We start from the raw sequence: 10,115 nt of genomic DNA on the forward strand, positions 1-10,115 counted from the left end.
TCGGTCGTAGAGGCGCGTAGGGTATCTCCTGAGGTGGGCTTTTTGAGTGCACTTCACGTTAACCACCGCGTGAGAGTGAGATTCAGCCAATGCCAAGGAAGGGCTGTGTGTCAGATGTGAAAACATGTTTATGGGTATGGGACATTTAACAGCCTTGGCGGTCTCAGTGGGATACCTTGACGAAGGTACCCGCGAGAATGATTTTGGCAGGAGCCAAGTTTTGTGAGATATATAAGCCATGTTGATTAATTGAGTAAACTGAATATTCATGTTACGAAACATATATTGGAAAAGAATATTTTAATTCGTCTCCATTTACTCGCCTTTAGATAGTTTAGAGGGTGTCTGTTTACTCACTGGGATCATGTAATCATAATCTCACCCCTCTTCCTATCCATTTTTCAAGCTCAGGACAGTTTGTTGATAGTTGATTACAACGAGAATTAATCTTGGAGTTGCATCTTAGAAAGTAAGGGTTCGTAGCCCTACACTTTCTTGGTCAGTTGGGGGCCCACGTGTCACTGTAAAAGTAATTTTATACTTCAGTTATCTGATTTAAAGTATGTATGAACATATTTATCTTTTACACTATGTTTTTGGCTGGTTTTGGTATTTTTGAAGAAAAATGACGAAAATGCCCTTGTGAGCCAGAAATTAATATTTTATTGTTTTGATTTGGAAACGACTTATGTTTTCTTGAAATGCGAGATTTAATAACTGTTGCTCATCGAGGAGATGTGGAAGCTGATGCTAAGCCTTGCGGGGTTTCGATCGACATTCGGGGTAATGTGTGCCTATCGAGACGTCGCGGCGGTTGTCACGGGCCAAATGGGAGTTTCGGGTTGTGACAATTAATCACCTTTAATTTCTTCATAAATTGTCTTGTTTTCCTAACTCACAGCAAATCATCAATATTTTGTCAGTTTACAATCTTTTCCAATGTAAGGTTATGTTTGAATGAATTTTTCTTGTGTGTGTCATATCTTTTACAAAGAGTATCATGCATGTTAAATAAGATTATGCTCATACAGACTTCAAACTAGCTCAAAATTTCATAAGTTTGCTTTTCACCTATCTCTCCACTAATGTAGGCTAACACTTAGCTATGGTTCATTAGGAATTTATTTAGCTTGTAATATATGGCTTGGGTAAGGGTAGGATATAGGATATAATAAGGCTCAAATCACCCTAAGCATATAATTATTCTAGGACCTATATAGCCTTATTTCTCTTCACCAAGTATACCTTTTTCTTTTACTTTCACTTTTCATTCATCAAGCATATTTTTTTAATTCTTTACCCAACACCCCTAAACTTGTTTCTTTCAATGATAGTGGAATGAATGCCTTGCATTAAATTTCAAAATTTTCTCCACTTCATCTTTTCATCGAACAATTAATAAATAGTTCCTAAAATAATGTACATGCTTAAGAGTGAGAGATGTAGAGTAGGAAAATTATTTAGAAGCTAGCCTAACTTATTTATGGTTGACAAAGAAAAAGAGAAACCTTTTTTTTTGCTTAAAGGCGTATACTAAAGGATAAATTTGATTGGGTTAGCTTAAAAGGCTCAATTGATCCAAAAGATGCCTAAGTCATTTCCCTAACTAAGTGTAGCCTAAGATTTCATGTAGTTCCCCGTACCTTGATATGGTGGCTAATAATGTTAGTTTTATGTTATTTGTATTTATTTTATGTTTTTATAGGAGTAGAATAAAAAATAATTTCAATTGGCAAAGAAAGGTGCATAATGGGCTGTTGCTCTATTTGCATATGTTTTGTTTTTTCAAGTATATCTCCCACTACACAAGTCCAAATGATATGATATTCTAACCATTAGAAAGCTAAGAGGCAGGGCTACAACTTTGATGTTTACCACTTTGCCCAGTTTTAGCGGGAAAGTGGTCAAAATCTTTGTTGAAGTGAAAGTACTGTGCTAGAGGAACAGAATTTGGTAGAACCTTTGAGCCCCGCGGCATAGGAAATTGAGAGCCGCGGCCCTCACCATATTTTCCACAATTAACAAGTTTATGAGACTTTGGAAGCTAGGGCTTTTGGGAGGCTATTCAAGGGACTTTTTTAGAGGATTTGGACCTTTTCTTAGTGTCAAAAGAATAAAAAGATTGGACAAAGGATAGGAGTAAGATAAGCCACCTTGTTAAGGGCATTATTGTAAATTGTATGAAAAATTGGATAAGCTTTAGCTATAAATATCTAGTTTCTAGAAGCTTCCTCCCATTTTCCAGCAGTTTCTTCTTCTTTTTCCTCTCACCTTACCTTTCTCTCATCTTCCATGAAAGCTTCTTTCAAAGCTTCCATCGCTATCTCAAACTAACCTCAAATTTCATGCTTTACACACCTTGTTATAGGGTTTTTCATACTCTTTTACTCCTTCACCTTAAAAACCCTTAAAAGTCTTACTCCCATACTTTATCTCACTCGCTGGATGTGTAGAGAGAGAGAGCGAGTGATTTCCCTTACTAGCTTGAAGAATCTTTAAAGAGAATTCAATTATAAAGACCACCAAGGTGAGTATGGGTTAGGGTTAATCTCTTTAGTGGTTGATGATATCTAGTAATTAGATTTGTGAGTGTTTTATTGTTGATGTTGATTATTCATTTTAGTATGACTAGAGTAGTGCAAATAATATCCATTTGATAGAAGTTGGAAGCTAGTTAGAAATGAATAGTGGAACCTGATTTAGGAAATAGCTTTTAGAATGGTATTAATGCCAAGTTGGGTTGATTGTGATGTTGTTGTGTGTGATAGGTTCCAACAAAACCCTACACCTCCATTTGGCACATTAGTCGAAGTTAGAGTCCATCAAAATGTCAACAAAGATCGATGAGTGAACTTGCATTTCAAAATGGTTTTGGGAAATGTAAATGTATGTGGATAAACATTTGAATGATTTTATCCAACTTTTCATTAAAAATGGGTGCTTGGGAACAAGCCCTTGATAAAATGTTTTGATGTTATGAAAATGTGAAATGTGTAAAAAGGATGAATCCATGTGCTCCTATATTATGTTGGTATATATATATATATGAACATATGTTGTGCATTGATAAATAATATTGTGTGATGATTATAACCGAGTGTGTGTGGTGGGGAGGGCACATACCGGTACTGACGGTGGTGATTCCAACTATGTGCGATGTGGGGGGACACATAAGCTGATGAACGGTGGTTGATGATTCCAATCGTGTGCGATGTGGGAGGACACATGGGCTGAGGACTGGTGGTGGTCTATATCCAACTATGTGTGATGTGGGGGGACACATAGGCTGAGGACCGTTGGGCGTATACATGCTTGTATATATCTATTCCATAGTGATGATCATATATGCTGTGAAATTGTTTATATATGTTATGGAAAAAGTTATAAGAATAACATGGGATTATGTTGAATATTGTGAAAGTTTGGTTATTATCAATGTGTGTGCAACTTGGTGTTCAATGTGGCAGGAATGGACCTTTGTGACATATGAAAACCCTTTTAACCTTATCAGCCCTGGATCTCGTTGTAGAGAGGATCCATTCTCACTGCAGCGAGAAATTTGCATATGCCTTTCCTCTACAGTGAGAATCAGTCTATTATGTTGCCTTGTTTGGATATTTGCTGAAATTTTCACTCTTTCAAATTTCATGTTGAGCATGGATCCTTCATCATTAAATGATTTGATAACCAAGGGTTTAATTGAGGGGTTTTAACAAGAACTTAAACTAAATTGCATTGTTTTTAAATAAGTGCATCATGATTTCTAAACTTTTCTTAACGTTGCTTGTTCCCTTCTTATGTTCATTCACGGGTTTATACTCACGTTTTTAAACTTCATGTTTTAGGTTTTCTGAGTTAAAGGTGATTGGATGCTAGGACAAAGTGCTTCTCCTTATCCATTGCCCGGTAGTTTTGTCATGATACTAAGTGTTAGCACCCACGCCCAGGGTCACTCTGCTGACGGTCAGAGTCTTTGAATGTGTACTTGTAAACTAGATGTAACTTGCTAAGAATCGTTTGGCAAACTATTTATGTATATTTCGATTAATGAATACCATTATGAGTATATACTTGGATTTTATGAATTGATTTCAATGAAGTTATTATTTGACATTATGATTTATAGATCTTAAAAATGGAGTATGGATGATCAATGAACTAATGTACAGGTTCATACAGAAAAGCTTGCTAGAGCCTAGTGAGCTATGCCTATTGGGTCCTTGTGCTGGACATGGTCCAACAATTAGGCTGTGACATTTCACCTCAAGAAAGGATCAAACAAATTCTAAAACTCCAAACATAGTCTAAAAATTTGCATTCACATAATCATTCTCTAAATGCGTATAATAGCTCAATATAAGAGATAAAGTACCCACTTGTTAAATTCTCATCCCTCCATAATGCTATACATCAGAATTCAACATACTACTTCAACTATATTCATATTTTACTAAAAGTGACAAGAATAACAAGACAACTTGGTTTCATTATTGGATAGGTAAATTAATTTCATGGTGCATTACTTTACCTTCAAGGTATAACACACTCCTAGCCTAACATGCAAACTGACTAGTTTAAAATATAAATGTAATATATTAAAAGAAATCATAAAAAGTCCCCCTTCTACACTTAAAGTGAGCATTCTCCCCAATGTTCTTGAAAGTAAAAAAGAGAATACTCCCCCATGCTTGCATAAGACATCACTTGTCATCCTCCTCCTCATCGTCATGGTTATCCAAGGTGGGATCAGCTGCAACATTGGGAAGGTAGCCATGTTCATGCCAACATGCTCGACATATGCCTTCAGCATCTCTTTAGTGGCTTGAAAACACATTGCTTGATGGTCCTTATGACCCTTAAGTCATTACATTCATTGAGACATTGAAAGATTTTGGTTACACATCTAGGGCTGAGGTGCAGCTGATGAACTTTTATCAATGGTAGATTGCTTTCTCATGTGAAATCGGTGAATGATTCTAACTTCCAATGGGATTTTTGAACGTAACAATTCCACATTAAATGACCAAACAACTCCAGCTTGATAGTCGAAGGCAGTGATCAATGAGGGGTACCACAGTCCATCAAGTGGTGAATGGGCTGACATGATAATGTTGTTGAAGATCAATTGTCCAATGCCAATAGATTTCCCGATCACAATTGCATACAGGAGGACCACTTGATCTTTTGTCACATCACTCTAGTGTTTCACTAAAAGCAATTTTGCAATTAAGAAATGATATCAAACCTTGCAGTCACTGTCCATGGCATTAGCTTTAAAAGATATTGGAACACCTTTATGTTGTTTCCATTCTATGCCTAAGTGTTAATTGATCTAAGAACTTCATCCAGATCAACATCACCGTTCAAGAATTGCCCGTACTTATTGTTCTCAATGTCAGGTGTGTTATAAAACTGATTAATAGTGTAGTTATCAAAAGATACTTAACGTCCTCGAATGAACGGTCGCCCATTTACATGTTCAGCAACGTTGGCATAGAATTCACCAACAACATGCATTACCACTACCTTTGGCTGGGCATAAAATTTCTCCCATTGCTGTGCATCAATAATGTTGCATATGTCAAGATAAATCCCTTTCCAAACATCAATGCCATGCTTTGGTACTAAGAATTTTTACAAAAGGGACTGAGAGTGACATTTTTCAACTTCGTTTGAAACAAATTTACTTCGATAACTGCTTCCATTTCCACTAGCATTTGCCTTTTTCTTTGGTGCCACGGTAATTATCTCAACACCAACCACACTTACAACAACTTTCGACCACAAATAGTTAATATACAAAAATTAAATGATTTATATATACAAAATAATGAATACTAACTATTCAGCACAACAACGGTATGAATAACACTAATATTACCATAATGCCAAAATTAAATTCTAAGTGTTGAAAATTAACGTTATTCATAACACCAACTATTCAAAATTCTAACCAAAGTCACAACACAAAAAATTTCATGAACCCACATGCTATATTATCAAAGTAAGTACATGCCCATCAAGACTAAGCAAAAACTCATATTCTAAACATAATTTCATCCGTAAGAAAGTTTATTCAAAGGACTAGAGCACTTACTAAAATATTTCTGCACTTGAACACTTTGAAAAGAAAAACTACTCTAAAATCCACTAATCTACAGTTAAAGTTCAAAGAAATTGATGTTTTGAAGGGGGTTCGGAGTGGGTAAGTATTAAAAGGAATGAAAGGCTACAATTTTGGAAGAATGATGAAAAATTTGTGACGTTGGGGTTTAAAATTTAGGGGAGAGTGGTTGTATAGGGCCATGGGCCCTATACGGCATGGCAACGCTGAACCTGGCATGCCACAACACTTCTTTGGGCTATTGGCCTTGTATTTATTTATTTTTTAAGTTGTGGAGCACTAAAGCGCTCCTAAGGTAGCGTCCCAACGCTTTAGCCTCGGGTTCCATTATAGAACCCAAATGATGCACTAGCATAACGACCTCCCATTGCTAGCACCGTAGCACTGGCTCAGATTTTTTTTTATTAAAATAAGAGAAAGTCATTATAGAAATTTACCTGCAAAAATAATAAAAAGATAAGAAAATTTGGAATCAATAATTAAAACGCAAAAAGTATCCAAGTGTAGAAAACTTGGGTTGCCTCTCAAGTAACATATTCTTTATTGTCTTTAGCTAAACTCTCTTTTCAGCTCAAATGGGATCGGAAAGGTTGACAAAGTTGTGTTGGTGATCGATGTCACCACTCGAATAACACTTTAGCCCCTGCCCATTTACCTTAAACTTTTCATTAGTTGTGCCATCTACAAGTTCTATGACACCATATGAAAACACTCTCGAAATACAAAACAATCCAGACGATCTTGACTTTAATTTTCCTTGAAAAAGATTCAAATGATAATTGAATAACAACACATGTCGATCTAGCTCAAAAGAATGCTAAATAATTTTTTTATCATGCCATCTTTTCTTTATAAATCCTGGCATTTTCATAAGCATCTAATCTTATCTCATCCATCTCATTTAATTGAAGAAGACATTTCTCACCAGCAGCTTTTAAATCAAAGTTTAAACTTTTGAATGCCCAAAAGGCATTGTGCTCTAATTCAACCAGCAAGTGACATGCTTTTCCAATAACTAGATGGTAAGGAGACATACTAATAAGAGTTTTGTATGCTATCCCATATGCCTATAAAGCATCGTCAAGTCTCTTGGCCTAATCTTTTCGAGATGGAGCTACGACCTTTTCCAAGATTCGCTTGATTTCCTAATTAGATACTTCAGCTTGTACACTTGTTTAGGGATGATATGTGGTTGCCACTTTGTGCATCACACCATATTTTCCAAGTAAAGCAATGAATAGTTTATTACAGAAGTGGTTACCTTCATCACTTATTATTGCTCTTAGTGTGCCAAATCTTGTGAAAATATAATTCTTTAAAAATTTCAAGACAACCTTTGAATCATTTATAGGTGGTTTAGAAGCTTCTACCAACTTCGATACATAGTCCATAACTACCAAGATAGAGTGATTGTTGAATGATGAGATAAAAGTTCCTATGAAATCGATCACCTAAACATCAAATAACTCCATTTCCAATAAATTAGGTAATGGCATCTCATGATTTCTTGAGATATTCCCCACGTGTTGACACCTATTACAATGTAAGATAAAATTATGAGCATCTTTACAAAGTGTAGGCCAGAACAAACCTGATTGAAGGACTTTTGTAGCTGTTCTTTCCCCTCTAAAATGTCCCTCATATGCCGAAGAATGACAATGCTTCAAAACGTTTTCAACCTCTTCATCTAGAATACACCTTTTCAACATTTTATTTGCACATTGCATAAATAAAAAAGGTTCATCCCATACAAAAAGTTTGACTTCATGAAGAAACTTCTTTTTTTGATGAAAATTTAAGTTAGGAGGAAGAAGGTTACTTACAATGTAGTTGACGTAATCAACATACCAAGGTATTTTCTTTTGACCAACAAATAATAATTGCTCATCAAGGAAATTTTCATTGATCAACATTGAGTCCTTACCTTGATTGTCATTCTCTAACCTTGACATATGATCTACTAATTGATTCTCTGTTCCTTTTCTATCTTTGATTTCAAGTTCGAATTCTTGTAATAGCAATATCAACATTATTAATCTTAGCTTGGCATCTTTCTTAGCAAGTAAATACTTAATTGCTAAATGGTCAATGTAAACAACAACTTTCGTGCCAATCAAGTAAGAATGGAATTTATCAAATGCATACACAACAACTAATAGTTCTTTCTTGGTGATGGTGTAGTTCATTTGCGTTTCTATCAAGATCTTGCTAGCATAGTATATAGAACGGAACATTTTATCTTTTCTTTGTCTTAAAATTGCAACTACAACATAGTTAGTAGCATCGCACATAAGCTTTAATCGAAGTGACCAATCAGGGAATACAATAATGGGTGTAGAGATCAATATCGTTTTTAAACTCTACATATGCAACATGGCATGCATCATCAAACTTAAAGGGAACATCCTTTTCCAACAAGATACACAAAGGTTAAGATATCTTGGAAAAATCTTTAATGAAACGCCTATAAAACCCGGTGTGTCCAAGAAAACTTCTAATACCTCTTACCAAATTTGGCAGTAGGAGCTTTTCGATTGTCTCTATCTTAGCTCTATCCATCTCCAATCCTTTACTTAAAACTTTATTGCTGAGAACTATTCCTTCTTGCACCAAGAAATGCATATTTTCCTAATTCAACACTGGGTTTATCTACTCATATCGTCTCAAAACTCTATCAAGATTCAATAAACAATCATCAAAATTATTACCAAAAACAAAGAAGTCATCCATAAGTACCTAAATTGATTGCTCCAACATGTAAGAAAATATAGCCATCATGCATTGCTAAAAGGTGGTCGGAGCATTATAGAGTCCAAATGGCATCCTTCTAAAAGCAAAGGTGTCATAAGGATAGGTAAATGTCATATATTCTCTTGATCTTTTGAGGCTATTGCTATATAGTTGTATCCTGAATACCCATCCAGGAAATAATAAAATTCCTTCCCTACTAGCCCATATAATATCTGATCAATAAATGGTAGTGAAAAGTGATCTTTATTTGTGGTGTTGTTGAGCTTTCGGTAATCTCTGCATACCCTCCATCTAGTTACGGTTCTTATTGGGATGAGCTCATTATTGTCGTTAGCTACCACTATTATTCCTCCTTTCTTGGGTACACATTGGATTGAACTTACCCATGCATTATCTGATACAAGATAGATAATACCAGTGTTGAACAATTTGATGATCTCATTTTTCACCACCTCATTCATGATCGAGTTGAGTCTTCGTTGATGTTTTGTGGTGGCTTTATGGTCCTCCTCCAATAGGATCTTATGCGTACATATTGAAGGACTAATCCCTTTTATGTTTGCAATCGTTTATCCTAATGCCTTTCTATGTTCTCATAAAATTCTCACTAACTTATCTTCCTGCACGTTAGTAAGGCTAGATGAAATAATAATAGGAAATGTAGATGAGTTACCGAGATATGCATACCTCAAGTGATTGGGTAAAGGTTTAAGTTCCAAATTTGGAGGCTCCTTTATGGATGGCTTTGCTGGTGTAGATGAAGATGAAGCATCCAACACCTCATACTGTGTCCTCATGACATTGGAAGGAGCATTTAACAAATTTACACATTTAACAAAATCTTCGTCATCTCTCTTTAAAGTAGCCACTAAGGAAGCTTTAAATGGGTTGATAGGGTGACTCTCTTCAAATATTTCTCTTGTGACTATCAAATATGCTCACTACATAGCACTTGTCATGATCATTAGCGAATTTTAAAGCTTTAAAGATATTGAAGGTTACATTTTGTTCCTGAACTCTCAAGGTAAGCTTTTGCGTCTTTACATCTATGAATGCCCTGGCAGTACGAGGGAAAGGTTTCCCTTGGATGATTGGAACTTCTCTGTCTTCCTCCATATCGAGTACAATTAAATCTACTAGAAAGATAAACTTGTCAACTTTCACTAGCATAACTTTGACAATGCCTCTTGGATATGTGATGATGTAGTCTACCAATTGTAAAATCATTGTGGTGGGGTTA

The sequence above is a fragment of the Theobroma cacao genome, chromosome 2 (genome assembly GCF_000208745.1).
Source record: "Theobroma cacao cultivar B97-61/B2 chromosome 2, Criollo_cocoa_genome_V2, whole genome shotgun sequence".
Classification (NCBI taxonomy): Eukaryota; Viridiplantae; Streptophyta; class Magnoliopsida; order Malvales; family Malvaceae; genus Theobroma; species Theobroma cacao.